At 49.6% G+C, this 14,040-nt stretch overlaps 1 protein-coding gene across 7 annotated transcripts in view; it reads right to left on the minus strand.

Moving 5' to 3' along the window:
• Positions 1-14,040, minus strand: part of ZBTB7C (zinc finger and BTB domain containing 7C) — a 352,094-nt gene that overhangs the window by 75,424 nt on the left and 262,630 nt on the right. The gene's annotated exons all lie outside the window — the stretch shown is intronic.

The raw sequence follows: 14,040 nt of genomic DNA on the forward strand, positions 1-14,040 counted from the left end.
GGGACATTTATGCAAGAAGGACAGTGGAGGACCCCAACCACCAGACCCATAACCAAATAAAAACCTTGACTGGCTTTGGTGAAGAAATGTACATTCCAATGTTCTAAGTTAAAATAAGACATTTAAGGTATTCCTATACCTTTAGTATATGCTGCTTTAACTGTTTTTTTTGGGTTGACTGATTAAGTATAGGTTCCGATCAAGTGATAAAAGCTCATGGGGTCAGATGTTTTGCTCACTGGGAGAAGTCCATGAAATACAGCTGGTCTCCACTGAACATTGAGGTTGGAGGTGTACGGGGTTTGCATTTTAATACAGGGAGCTTTTGTAGGTCAGGCACCAGTCAAGACCAGAGAATTCAATGTGAGGGAACTCATGATTAACAATGGGGGGAAGCTGCTAGACTATCCAATGGAGAGATGGTGTTAGCAGCGAGTAGTGGACTCCAGGGCCAGGGCCAGGACCACGCAGGGTATCTGGGAGGAGCTGGAGCCACAGAGAAGACACAGGCATGGTGGAGATGCCACCGGATTGAGAGGGGGGAGAAGAGATATCTCACTTCTTCCTTCCGCCTGCTCTCCTGCCCTGAGCTAGTGCTTCCCAGGGGCCAAACTCAGCAAGAAGCCCGCTGGCTAGGGAGCCCAGTCAATGGCGCTAGTGGGTCAGAGCTTAGGATACAGAGCAGAGCAGGGAAGAGATGAATCTGAGGACAAATGGGCCCAACTGGCCCAGATCTCCTAAAACCCAAAAAGTCCTCCCTGAGTGACTCCAAGTGGCATTTAAGGCTGATCATAGAGAAGTGAAGATTTAGAAGGTTGTCCCCCCGGTGCCTTACAATGGTGCTACGGTAAGTGACTGCCTATCCTGAGGCTGGCCCGACAGGAGCTCTGAGGAGAAACAGGGACAGGGATTCCTTCGGATGTAAACATAGCAGTTCCCAGAAGAGGAAGCAACAAACCGTCCAGGGAAACCAGGAGTCTTCCCTGGGAGGCAATGCCACCCTGCGCCCGGCTCTTTGAAGTTCTTTTTTCAAGGCTTTTTAAGTTTCAGGCTTCTTGCTGATTCTAACCCAAATCCAAAGTATAGCTAATTAAATGGCCACTGCCCTCTGTTTTGGCTGTTGTTCAACTGGGGTCCTGAAGTCAGACGTTCCAGGCCCGGAATGGCGATATGGTCGTGGCTGCCTGGATCACGTTACTATCATCTGGCTGCCCACCCCCCCATTTCCCCCTGGTGTTTTTACTTCCTGTGCAGACCTTTTGGTGACCGCCAAGATTAGGCAGCTCACGTCGGGGGGTGGTGGCACGTCACAGTTACAAGCACTTGACTAGCATTGAAGAGACTGTGGTGCTGGCAGCCACCAGCTGGGTGTCTTAGGGCAGGTCACTCCACCTCCTGGGTCTCAGGGTCCTTGTCTGTGAAAAAGGGAGCTGAACTGACCTTATACATTTTAGGGTCATCCCTCTGATACAAATTTTCATTGCACACACTTCTAAATGGAGGTGACGGAGGGAAAAAAGGGATCTTAGGGAGAAGGCAGATGGAGTCCAGGCAGACTTTGGAGGACGTCTAATAAAAAATTCCTCAGATGAGATTTTTCCCCCCCATTATCATATGCTTTTCCCCCTAAAAGCAGAATTCTAAGAAATAAATCCTAGTTAATTGAGAGTTCTGGTTACTTGGGGTGCACTTAATCAAGGTTTTACTGCATTTTCAATTGCAACGAGTTACACACTGGTTTGCATACACAGTTACTTCTTAAGTGACTTCTGCTCCCTGACCTCATATCTGTTTCATTAAAATTGAACACTTTGAAACAAAAAAGGGAGCATGGAGCGGAATGGTTCCACCTGGATACAGCTCTGGGGAAACAGCAGTCAAGGTGATGAAAAGCAGCATCCAACCATGCCCAAACGTTAGCTGCCCTGCCTGAGAGGCAGTAATTGTATTTCCAACCACACTTCACAGCACTTTTCAACCTGGCCAGGCATTTCTAGGTTATTCTTCTCACTCTGGGGCAGGTAGATTTGGTGCAAAAATCTCCCCCCAGTCCCTTCCTAGTAGCAACCATAATTTAACTTTGGCTGGCTAAGCAATGTAGCGGATTATCTCAATACTCTCAAAATGCTGTGTGTCAGAACTCAGGCATTCTTGGGTCTAGACAAATATAAGGCAGTTCTGTAGCAGGCAGTGGTGTTGCCATTTTACACAGAGATGGAGTGGAGGTCTGCAAAAACAAAGTCATTTACAGACCTGCACACTTCTTCAAGCCAGACATCTGGTGGTCAAGGCAGGACAAGGCAAGCTGCCGGAGTGTAAGCTTCGAGGAGAGTTCTGGGGCAGGGTGAACCCGACGGGATCTCAATATCTGCTTATCAGGTGAAGGAACAAAGGAATGAATGAGTGGGTCCCGCCGAGCTAGCCTCCTGCAACCCACAGCTGAGGGACAGAAGGCTATCTTCTACCCTTGCTTCCCCCTGAGTATCCAGATGGAGGAAAGCCGATGGCCTGCAAGCTGACAAATAGCTGATAACCTCCTATACGGAACCCGGCAAGGCACAGAAAGCCATATTTCAATCAGAGAGGCGGGCTGCAATCAAGGCAGTCACGCACCCTCTCCTCAAAGCTGCCCCTTTTCCTGGAAACTTCCATTACAGTCCTCCAACACTTGCAGGACTGCCTTTACTGGGGGTGTGGGTCGCTGGTCCCACGAACGCTCTCCCAGCCCTCTTATAGCAGTGCCTTTTAATTCAAGCAGGTAAACACCGTTACCTTCTTTCAGCAGGAAAGAGAAAAAGGAGAATGCGCCAAGTGTGAACATCTGATTAGAAAACTAAGAAACAGGGAGGCATGTTGTTTTCTTCAGAGACTGAGAGCAGGCACGAGTCAAAGAGAGGAAACTGAATCACAGGCCTGATCCCTTAAAGACAGGTCACTAGCTGAGCTGTCACTTCCTATGAAAGCTCTGAAATGCTAAGTTCTCTGACTGTAAATGCACTTTCTGGGCAGGGTACTTACGGAGAAAGGAAATGGGGCTCCTGATGACATCAGCATGGTTGCAGATTGCTTCCTGGGCTCTGGCATGACTTTATCCTTTTTTTCTTTTAAAATAATTGTCAGGATGTGACAGCACGTGACAGGGAGATGGGGAAGAGGGAGGGCAGGGGTTGGCTGGATATCAGGTTGTTTGGGGGCTGAGGGCAATGCTTTCATCATCAGGGATGGGGCTTGGTAGGGAAAGGATGGTTGACAGGATGCTTCCATCTGAGGTCAAAAGTCTGAATCTTGACATGACCGTGAAACGTCCCATCTTGTGTGGGGTTGAGAGAAAAGGGTGGGGAGAGGGCAAGGGGGTGTGGTGAGCCAATTCGACACAGCGATCCTGCATCCAGGATCTGCTTTTTGGCAGTTATCAGAGTCGGTGTGGGGTTTAAATCATTTTTGCAGACTTGGAATTCCAAGATTGCCAGTCCCTTGAGGGGAAGGCTGAGTTGTACTGATTTCCGAATCTTTGCCCCTGCCACTATCGTCGCCATTTTCCCTACAACCATTACCACCATGGCCTCCTTTACTACTAACAAGGTGTGGTCAGCAAATACACAGAATAAATAGAAAGGAGCCTCCCTGGGGAGTGTCTGTCCAGCCCTTGATGACCCTCTTTTCCTGAAATCTGGCTCCTCTCTCACCTCATAAGGTTCTCCTTACTAAGGAACCCTGTGTTCTGACCATTGTTGACTGGATCAAAGGCAGAGAACTGACTTAGGCCATACTAGCCCAGACTTTCTCTATACGTGGTTAGACCTGATGGCCGTATAAATAAGGATCTCATATGATCCTCTTCTATCATGTCCAAGGAAAATCAAAGACAGATAATCTGTAGAGATGAAAGGATTAATCAGTTGTATAGACAGAAGCCAAGATGAGACAGCACATGGCCCCAGAAAGACAAATACTGAGGAAATAATTGACTGCCATTGGCTTTCCTGGTTCTAGTATCTCATGGAGTCCTGGGTAGTGTTTTCCTATAAGGTTTAAGACCTATAACCTGCCCCTGTGTCCTTATAACAAATGGTATTTTGGCCTTAAGCTACCTTGAGTTGTCTTCTTTACTTGCAGTCTGGAGTGTCTAATACAAGGTCACTACCTTACCTATTTCAGCAGCCATCACTGATCAATCACAGCAGTCTTCTGGCAAGCCTTAGAATCCTTTGTCTGAAAATCACCACCAATTGAGCTAAGTCAGTAGATAAGATAAAAGTCTATTGGCACAAACAAACCCCACAAAACTACTGGCCAACTCAAAGTCTATGATGGGCTAGAATACCAAAAAGAGGACAAGAGAAGAACATGGGAGGGAGTGATCCATTCTGAGCATGGACTTGACCATTGAATGGGGTTTATCCCGGCAGAGATGGACAGGATATGTTTCAGGTGAGAGATGACACAGGCAGCATTTATGGATCAAGTCACAGTACGGTGGAAGGACGCAACATTCACCTCAGTATCTTCCTAATCACACACTACCAGGCTGTCTTTGGTTCTCAGAATACCTTCTTTTGTTACTTTTTTGTTATTTAGGACATTCCAGAAAGATCTGCTTAGAAAGGGGGTACTAAACAAAGCCAACAGTTGGCCTCAGCCACAGCTGGGATGCTTGCTCTTCCACTGCTTCCCAGATCCCGGTGGGACTTGGGGGAAGGACCAAACGACTTGGTACGTTTTGGTTTCCTGGTCTGGCTTTATCACCAGTGCACGCTCCGTCCTGAAGCTTGTACTTTGGCTTCCCAGAATCCATTCCATCTTTCTTAGCCACAGCTTCTGATTTCCTATTGCGTATTCTTGGCTCCCACTTTGGACCACGTGGTGGACAGGACTCCATAACCGGTTCTGAGGTGAAGCACGTGACTGGACATAAGCCAATCAATGAGTTCCATGCTCTGGCTACGGGGATTGGTTCAGGGACGGACATTTGACTCAAGACAGCCAATCAGCCCCACCAAAACTAATCCTAAGCCTTGGTCTTTAACAGGCACCAAGAGACGTTCTCTTTTTTTCCTACTGGACTTGAACTGGAGAGGGCATGAGGCTGTCCCTGCTGCTACCCTCTTGCCTCCTTGCAGACCTGAGAGCGAAGCCAATCCACGTGGGAAGCAAAGACAGGAGACAAAGAAACCTGCATCCTGAGTTTGCTGAGCCTGGATGCAGGTGCATCTGAATCCGACCCTACCCATGAATCACTGCATTATGTAGCCAGTACATATATATTGTTTCCCTTAAGCCAGTGTGATTTGGGTTTTCCCTCATTTGCGTCCAAAAAAGTCCGATTACACTCTGCGTCGGTGACCTCATCAATAAAATGAGATAAACAACAGCTATCCTTTGCATGGGACTGCTACCAGGAATAACTGAGTGCCCATAAAATGCTGTATTAATTAGCAAACAGGCCCTAGCTGTAAATGATAACACCACTCCAATAAGTGGTTTTAGGAAGGGGCATGTAGTGTTCCCCGAAGAAAAATAAATGTGAAACATGTTGTCTCATCTTTTACAGAATGTATCCTAGCACATGCCAGCACAGGATAGATGCTTAAGAATACTGGCCAAGGGCTGAAAGCTGTTGAAAGAACACACCTGCAACCCTGGGGGCTCTCCCCAGTCTCTCCATATAGGGTGACAACAGCCCACAGGGGTCTCACGCTGTAGACAGCATTTCAGTGGACTTCCGATCTCACTCTGGCTCTGGATTAAATTTTTCGGCCACCCAGCACCTCCCTCCCCCCATATACACCCCGGCCTACCTGTTTGGAAAACACCCAGGCCTACCTGTTCTACCAGGGGGTTGGGAGAGGTTGCAGGTGACAGATCCAGGGGAGGGACGGGGCAAGTCTGGTGATTCAGTGTGATTCCGTAATGAACTGGTAGGGTGCAGCCCCCACCAACCAACCTCCCGTGCTAGCTGGGAGTGGAGGGCAAAGGTCAGGCAGCCCCAGATGGTTCTGATAAGGAGCCGGGTTATCAGCGTCCAATCTCAAGTAGCCGGGGCCTTTGCCCCGCCCACCGGCACAGGTACAAGAGCTCCATTAGCGGCCTCGGTTGTCCAAATATCATTCATCACTTGAGACAAGCCTAATAAAAGGCTAAAGGCGCTCCCTCTCATACTTCTGAACACAATTCACTTTTAAATTATTTGTGTCTCCTTTAACCTGCGGAGCTGTAAGCCTTCCCAGGCTCCTCCCGGGAAGCCTGAGCCCGAGGCACTCCCAGGGATGGGGCGCTCACACCCCCTGTCTTTGGCCCCTGCAAACTCTGCAGTTATGCCTCCCTTCGCTTCTCTCCCATCTCACGCCCCCTCACCCTGGACATTTGGTTTGGGGGAGGTGGACACGTTCTCCCAGGTTTTTCTCATCAAGCGCTCCCTTTTTTCCTTTTCCTCAGTCGTCAGCAGATTAGGATTGGAAGTAATTTACGTGGACGTAGGTGATTCTCCAGTTCAGCTTGCATGCTTGACAATTAACTAAATAAACTGCTTGGGGTCACTTGGAGTAACAATTCACAGACTTCCTCGTGACAGGCAAAAGTTAAACCCCTTGGCGTGCAGGACCTCCCCACGGGGCAGGAGGAGGCTGGTTCTGCAGGAGGGAAATTCTAGGCATCTTATTATTCACCCGCTCCCTTTCCAGTTCTGACCTTAAGAGTACTCTTAACCTTCCTCCTCCAGCTTGCTAATGGGGAAATAAATCTTGGGAGAGTATCTTAAATTCTTTTTTATCACAGACTGTATCACCGAGATAATAAGACCAGCCTTCAGAGTAACCATTAAGCCACAGAAGGTGTGGTCATCATTTATGATTTTTTTAGCCTTAATTGCTAGACAGACACTTTAAGTGGGAAGTCTGTCTAATGAGCCCAGTCATTAAAACATCAAAAACTGTTATCTGGGATTTCTATTTTAGTTAGACATTACATTATTTTAATAAGGGGGCCGCATTTCTTGTCACAGGGTTTGGTAATGGAGGCCGAAGCAACCCCCCAGGGACCGGGGGAGGAGGAGGCAGACTTGCCTTTGGAAAACAAGGTCGCAAATCAAGACCGAGCTCTGGAAGGGGGGGTGCAGATGAGCAAATCTGGGAACCTGAGTGGGAGGAGGGCTTCCTCTCCGGCCACAGGGGACTGGAACTGCACCCTCGCCCAGGACAGGGGGAAGGCAGAACGAGGGGCGTTCTGGCCTCCTTATGCATCATGTCAGGTTTCTGATCCTTTGCTATAACTTTGTGCACAGCATCCTTGCCCTGGAAGGTCCTCCCCTCTTGGACGCCTCCCTGCTGCCTAGGGAAGTGGCTCCCTGGCTCTGCCAGCCTTCCTTCTCCACCAGAACCCTATAGCTCCTTCCTCTGGACTCCTACAACAGGCATGCTCAGAGCTGCCAGTGTAGCCCTCAAGTCTACACTGGACATTCTCAGACTGAAGGCTCAAGACTTTGACAGTCATTGTTGGCTACATTTTATCGATCTGGACCAGTTACTGTCCAATAGAAATATAAGGTGAGCCACAAATCTGCGTCACATGTGTGATTTCAAATTTTCTAGTCACTATATTTAAAGAGTAAAAATAAACAGGTAATTTTAATTTTAACAGCTTATTTTATTCAAGCCAATATATCCCAAATATTATCACTTCAACATGTAATCAGTATTTTAAAATGGCTAATGAGCTATTTTACTTTTTTTTTTTACACTAAGTCTTCCAGCACATTGGTCAATTTGGGCTAGCCACAGTTCAAGTGCTCAAGAACTACATGTGGGTAAAGGCTACCATACTGGACAGAACAGGTTTAAACGTGATTTTCCAAGTAACTAACTGTTGGGGAGCACGTACTCTGTGCCAGGCATTGTTCTAAGCAGTTGACATACATTAATTCTTTTAGCACTCACAACAACCCCATCGAGTAGATATTATGATTATACCCATTTTACAGATGAGAAAACGGAGACAGAGAGAGGTTAGGTTACTTGTTCCAAACAAATACACAGAGCTTCTGAGTGCTACCACCCAAATGGGGCACATGATAGGTGTGGGCTCAGCTAGATTTGATACTTAACCATCTGCCCCTTGCTCATTCTAAATTCAGGGAAGCTTTAGCAGACCTGGCGAATGGGCTGACAAATTCCCCACAAAACCAAGCCATCCGGGAACAGCAGATTCCCTGCCTCTGTGTGGCTGACATCCCTGGGCACGGAAGCTGCAGGTGACCACCAGCTGCCTGTCAGGGGGCATGTGTCTGACACCAAGAGATCCTCCTCCTCCTCCTCCTAGGAAACGTCCCAACATGTAGTCATTATTTTGGGGAAAAAAAAAAAAATCAAGAGGTTAGCCTTAAAAGGATAGCATTTAAAAAAACCAACTTCTTAAAAAACTTCTAACACTGGCAACTTCCGTCATCGAAGCATTGCAGAAGAACATGCTAAAATCCACGGTCACACTGTAGGAGAGCAAAAGATAACAACAGGAAGCTGTTCTCACAATTACCGTCACCTCCTTATCGAAATGATATTCACTAACGGTAAACGGTACCGTGCACTCCAGCCTGGGAGATGCTAGGGTAAATACTGGCTGGAAGAATTAGCTCACCCAGTCTTTTTGGAGAGAGTAGACAGGGCTTGATAGAAAGAGTAATCCAGGGTAACTATTTTCACCCAGACACAACTGGGAACAGTTATCGAAACCAGGAAAATAGGATAGCATGACCTAAGCAGACGGAGGTTTGCACCAGAGGAGAGCAATAGCTCTGGTGGAGGATGAAGGCAGGAAGGGGAAAAAACGTGAGGCCCACGGCAAGGTTGCATTTATATCTCACCCAGTCAAGCCTCACTAGGTTTGCATAAAACATAAAAAAAAAGGCAGTCCTAATTCACAGCACCACTGTTTGCTTTTAAATTTTCTCAGAATCCAATTCAACTAATGACGTTTATAAAGAAGAGAGGCGGGAAAGGCAAATATAAGACAGGGAGGATACGGTTGTATTTCTATGCCATGGAAGAAAATGCTGGGGTCCTAGTGGGTCACAGACCAGCCATAGACTTCCAAAGGTCAGGAAAGCATATTCCCAGAAAGAGAAATGAGAGGTCAGGTCTGGTCCCCCCAGGAAGGCAAAAATTCAAAGGAAAACAACAAAGACACCACTGGCAACCGAAGCTTCTGGCACAGATGAAAGGCTCACTCATCTGAGCTGAGGGACAGGTTAATATTGGCCTGCTGGGGTGCAGACGCTTCTGACCTAGAGCCGCATGGATCGCAGCATAGAAGAGTCACACAACTCGGGGTTGCCGGAGCAACTCTCTTGCCCCGTGATCTGGAGCAATTTCTGTAATTTCTTTACCTCTCAGAGCTTTGCTCCCTTTATCTGTAAGGCAGGGGCAATGACAGCAGCCTTGGCAAGTTGGACACATTGGTAAAAATATATGTAGAGTTACCAGAGGACTGAGCAATTCTGCTCCTCGCTATAATTATTCCGAAACGCCCAAAGCGGAAACAACCCAGATGTCCATATGCCCGAAGAGTCAAATGTGGTAGATCCACGCAGTGGAATATAGTTGTCAATAAAAAGGACTGAGTCACCGACGCCTGTTACAACAGGACAACCCCTGGAAACAGCATGCTAAGTGAAAGAAGCCCGCTCATAAAGGACCACATGTTGCATTGACTTCCATTTTTGTGAAATATCCAGAATTGGCAAATCTATAGAGGAAAAGGAGATTAGTGGTTGCCAGGGGCTGTAGGGGGAAATGGGGAGTAACTGATCATAGGTATGAAGTTCCTTTTTAAAAGAGGTGATGAATATGTCCTAAAAATGATGGTGGTGATTGCTGCAAAACTCGGAATATACTAAAAACTTGGAACTGTACACTTTTAATGGGGGAGTTGCATGGTGTGAATTATAGATCAATAATGACGTGTGTGTGTGTGTGTGTGTGTGTGTGTGTGTGTGTGTCTATGTATAAAGTTGAGCCAGTGCCTGGCATTTAAAAGGCACACACGGTAGTCCCCCGTTATCAGCACTTCGGCTTCCTGCGGTTTCATATCCAAGGTCAACTCCAAGCCAAAGCAGAGGGTCCTCCTTCGGCACACAGTCAGCCAAACACGACATGCCAAGGCCTATGTCATTCACCTTACTTCCTCTCCTCACGCCGGCATTTGATCACCTCACATCATCACAAGAAGAAAAACGGGGGAGTACGGTACAATCAGGTATTTTGAGAGAAAGACCACATTCACATAACTCCGATTGCAGTATATTATTATAATTGTTCTATTTCATTACTAGTTATGGCGGTTAATCTCTTACTGCGCCTAATTTATAAATGGAACTTTATCATAGGTATGTGTAGGAAAACACACCCTATCTGTGGGCTTTGGTACTATCTGTGGTTTCAGGCACCCACTGGGGGTCTTATAAGGAAGGACTTATCCATAGAAGGTGCGGGGCGGGTAATTATTAATTGTATCAGAAGATCACTTCTCCTTATTGATGAGCCGTGAGGAGGCCAGAGAAGGAGGCAACATGGGGACATAAATGTGCTCCCAAGTCAGTCCTCCAATAGGCAGCAGGCTTCAGGGGTCCCTGGGTGGTCGGGTCTCCAGGAGGGCCTGGGACGTGAGGGGCACAGAGAATAGGGAGTCGACTGGGCAGGGTGTAGGTGTGTTGTGCAAGGCCTGGGCACACCTGCACTGATTCCCGGGCCTTGGGCAGGCCAGCCCTGCAGCACATGGCTGCTGGGTGTGGGCCTTATATAAGAAGAGCCCACGCCCAGCTATCTTGGGATAATTCAGCCTTGACCTCGGCTAAAGCTACATTCCCATGGTGCTTGCCATGGCTGGCAACACGTTGATCAATGTCTCCATGGCTCTGCAGGAGACGGGTTCCAACAGGTCAACACGAAACTATGTCCAGAGTGTTTGCAGAGGCTATATGACCTCATCCCCCTCACTTCTGTCCTTTCCTCAAAAGACAAGCCCTCCCTTCTTGCCCCCAATTCTGCTGATGTGGAGAGGGAATGGGATAGGATTTAGGATAGGGCCAGCCTTGGTTCCCAGGCCCATGGTAGACCCGTATACAGTCAAGTGATCACAGGCCCGCAGGAAGGCAGAGCTGAGTGCTGTTCATCTGCGTCACCCCACCCACACAAGGTGCCTGATACACTTTGACGGAAGGGAATTGGACTCTTGGACCTCCCTTACAAAGCCAGGAGCCCTGCCAAGAATCTTCATATTCCTCACAGAGGCATCTCAGGTGCGACAATCTGGGGGCAGGCGGGGCTGTGCGGGGCTTTGCAGGGTACCTAGCTCCCGTGGCCCTGGCCCACTTAGCGCCAGTTCCCCCGAGTGGGACAACCCCACAGGAGTTCCTGCTCACGCTTGCCAAATGGCCCTGGGTGAGGTACTGCTCCAGTGCGCGGGGGTGGAGCATTGTCCCTGATGATCTCCAAGGTTCTGCCAGCCCTGATCAGCGGCACCGAGGGTAAGCTTAATGACCAGCTCTCCGGGAAAAGGACGGGGAGAAGGCCCTTGCGTGTAGACTGCATTGATTTCCATGGAGTAATTACTCCCACCATGATGGATTTCAAGGATGGCTATATTGAACAACTGATTCACAAAATTCGTAAAACTTAACAATTAGCTCTAGCGCTCCTGAGCTCGTGGTACAAGCTGGCCCCAGCATACCCGGACCTGATGTCCAGTGCCTTATGTATGACTCTGAATGCTAATTAAAAGGGTACACTGAGGGACAACTGGGTGGCTCAGTCAGTTAAGCATCTGCTTTTGGCTCAGGTCATGATCCCAGGGTCCTGGGATCAAGTCCGACATCGGGCTCCCTGCTCAGCTGGGAGCCTGCTTCTCCCTCTGCCTGCCATTCCCACTGCTTGTGCGCTTTCTCTGACAAATCAATAAAATCTTTAAAAAAAAAAAGTGTACACTGAATTAAGAAATCATTTGGAATATTCTTGTATGGTCATAGTTTAGAAACCCATACTACTACTAATAATAAAAACCCTGAGAGCATCCTGCAACCTGAAGCAGGCTATGGAAAATTGAGAAATGCTTCAGGAAAGTATTGCTGCCCCGGCACTCTGAGGGGCAGGGTGATTCTGGCTCCTTCCTCCTCACTGCCTCCCTTCCCGTCCTGTAGCAGGGCCCCTGTACTCTTCCCAGGCCTCCCCTTCAGAAAGCACCTGACAAACTCCTTCGGCCCCAGGGGGCACAGACTTGACAGGTGTGCCTCCTCCTAGGAGACCTCGCATTTCCAAAAGTGGCAACAGAAGGAAGAGGCAAAAACGAAGATCCCCACAGGAGAAATGTATCTAGCCCTATCCCCCAGGTTGGGGGCGGGGTGTCCGAGGGGCAGGACGTGCCTGGGGGGGTAATGGATTTGTTCACTCTCCTGACTGGGGTGATGTTTGTTCACAGACAAACCTATCCAACCGAACTCTTCAAACATGAGCAGTTTATTGTCTGTCTGTAAAGCTGTGACCAAGTGTCCCCCAGGCAAACTGTGGAGCTGGCTACTTGACTCACCAGCTTGGGACAGACCACAGTGGCACTCAGAACAAGGGCAGGGGGATCTAGAGTGCAGAGGGGGCAGAGCGTGGGGGGAGAGGACCTCTCTGGCTCCTCACCTCCAAACTGCAGGGATTGCAGGGGCGAAGGGAGGGGCGAAGGGAGGAGGGGAGGAAATGGTTATATAAGCTGGTTCAGCAAGCATCGGACTGCCCTGAATTGTCTGTTTGTGAAGATGAAGGTGATATAATTGGAATCGGAGCCTCAGCTGAACCAGGAAATGAGTGGAGATTTAAACACCAGGATGCAAAGTTTACCAAAGGGATAGGAGAGAGAGAGGGAGAAGGGCCGAGAGGTGGAGATGTGGGAGGGAGCTCTGGAGAGAAGGATGGAGGAGGGGTCAGGAGGGAGAGGAAGGGAGGCTGGGAGAAAGGAAGGCTGAGGAGGGAAGGAGGGAGAGGAAGAAGATAGGGAATGAGGGAGGAGGGTGGTGAGGTGCTAAGGAGGAGGGAGGAGGTGGGGGAAGGCTGAGGAGGAGGGAGGAGGGTGGTGAGGTGCTAAGGAGGAGGGGAGGAAATGGGGAAGGCTGAGGGGGAAGGAGGAGGGTGGGGGAAGACTAAGGAGGAGGGAGGAGGTGGGGGAAGGCTGAGGAGGGAGGAGGTGGGGGAAGGCTGAGGGGGAAGGAGGAGGGTGGGGGAAGACTAAGGAGGAGGGAGGAGGTGGAGGAAGGTTGAGGAGGAGGGAGGAGGTGGGGGAGGCTGAGGAGGAGGGAGGAGGTGGGGGGAGGCTGAGGAGGAGGGAGGAGGTGGAGGAAGGTTGAGGAGGAGGGAGGAGGTGGGGGGAAGGCTGAGGAGGAGGGAGGAGGTGGGGGGAAGGCTGAGGAGGAGGGAGGAGGTGGGGGAAGGCTGAGGAGGAGGGAGGAGGTGGAGGAAGGTTGAGGAGGAGGGAGGAGGTGGGGGGAAGGCTGAGGGGGAGGGAGGAGGTGGGGGAGGACTAAGGAGGAGGGAGGAGGTGGGGGAAGGCTGAGGAGGAGGGAGGAGGTGGGGGGAAGGCTGAGGGGGAGGGAGGAGGTGGGGGAGGACTAAGGAGGAGGGAGGAGGTGGGGGAAGGCTGAGGAGGAGGGAGCAGGTGGGGGGACGGTTGAGGAGGAAGGAGGAGGGAGGAATGTGAGGAAAGGCTGAAGAGGAGGGGAGAGGAGGAAGGAGTTGGGAGAGGGGTGGAGAAGGGCTGAGGAGGACGGGAGAGGAGGAAAGTGCAGAGAAGGGCCCAGGAGAGGGAGAGAAGAGGAGGAGGAGAGGGAGGTGGCGGGCTGAGAATCAGTGGAAAAGGTGCTGATGCAGCAAGGCCAGGAGAAGGCCACACAGTGGGCTCCCTGAGAAGATTCTTGGAGGTTGCCAGCACCTTTCAGGGAGCCAACAGGGAAAGGGGAGCCTGGTGATGTTTCTGGAGATAAGCAGGCGTTTGGGAGGGGCTTGGGAGGAGGCCAGA

The sequence above is a fragment of the Zalophus californianus genome, chromosome 14 (genome assembly GCF_009762305.2).
Source record: "Zalophus californianus isolate mZalCal1 chromosome 14, mZalCal1.pri.v2, whole genome shotgun sequence".
Classification (NCBI taxonomy): Eukaryota; Metazoa; Chordata; class Mammalia; order Carnivora; family Otariidae; genus Zalophus; species Zalophus californianus.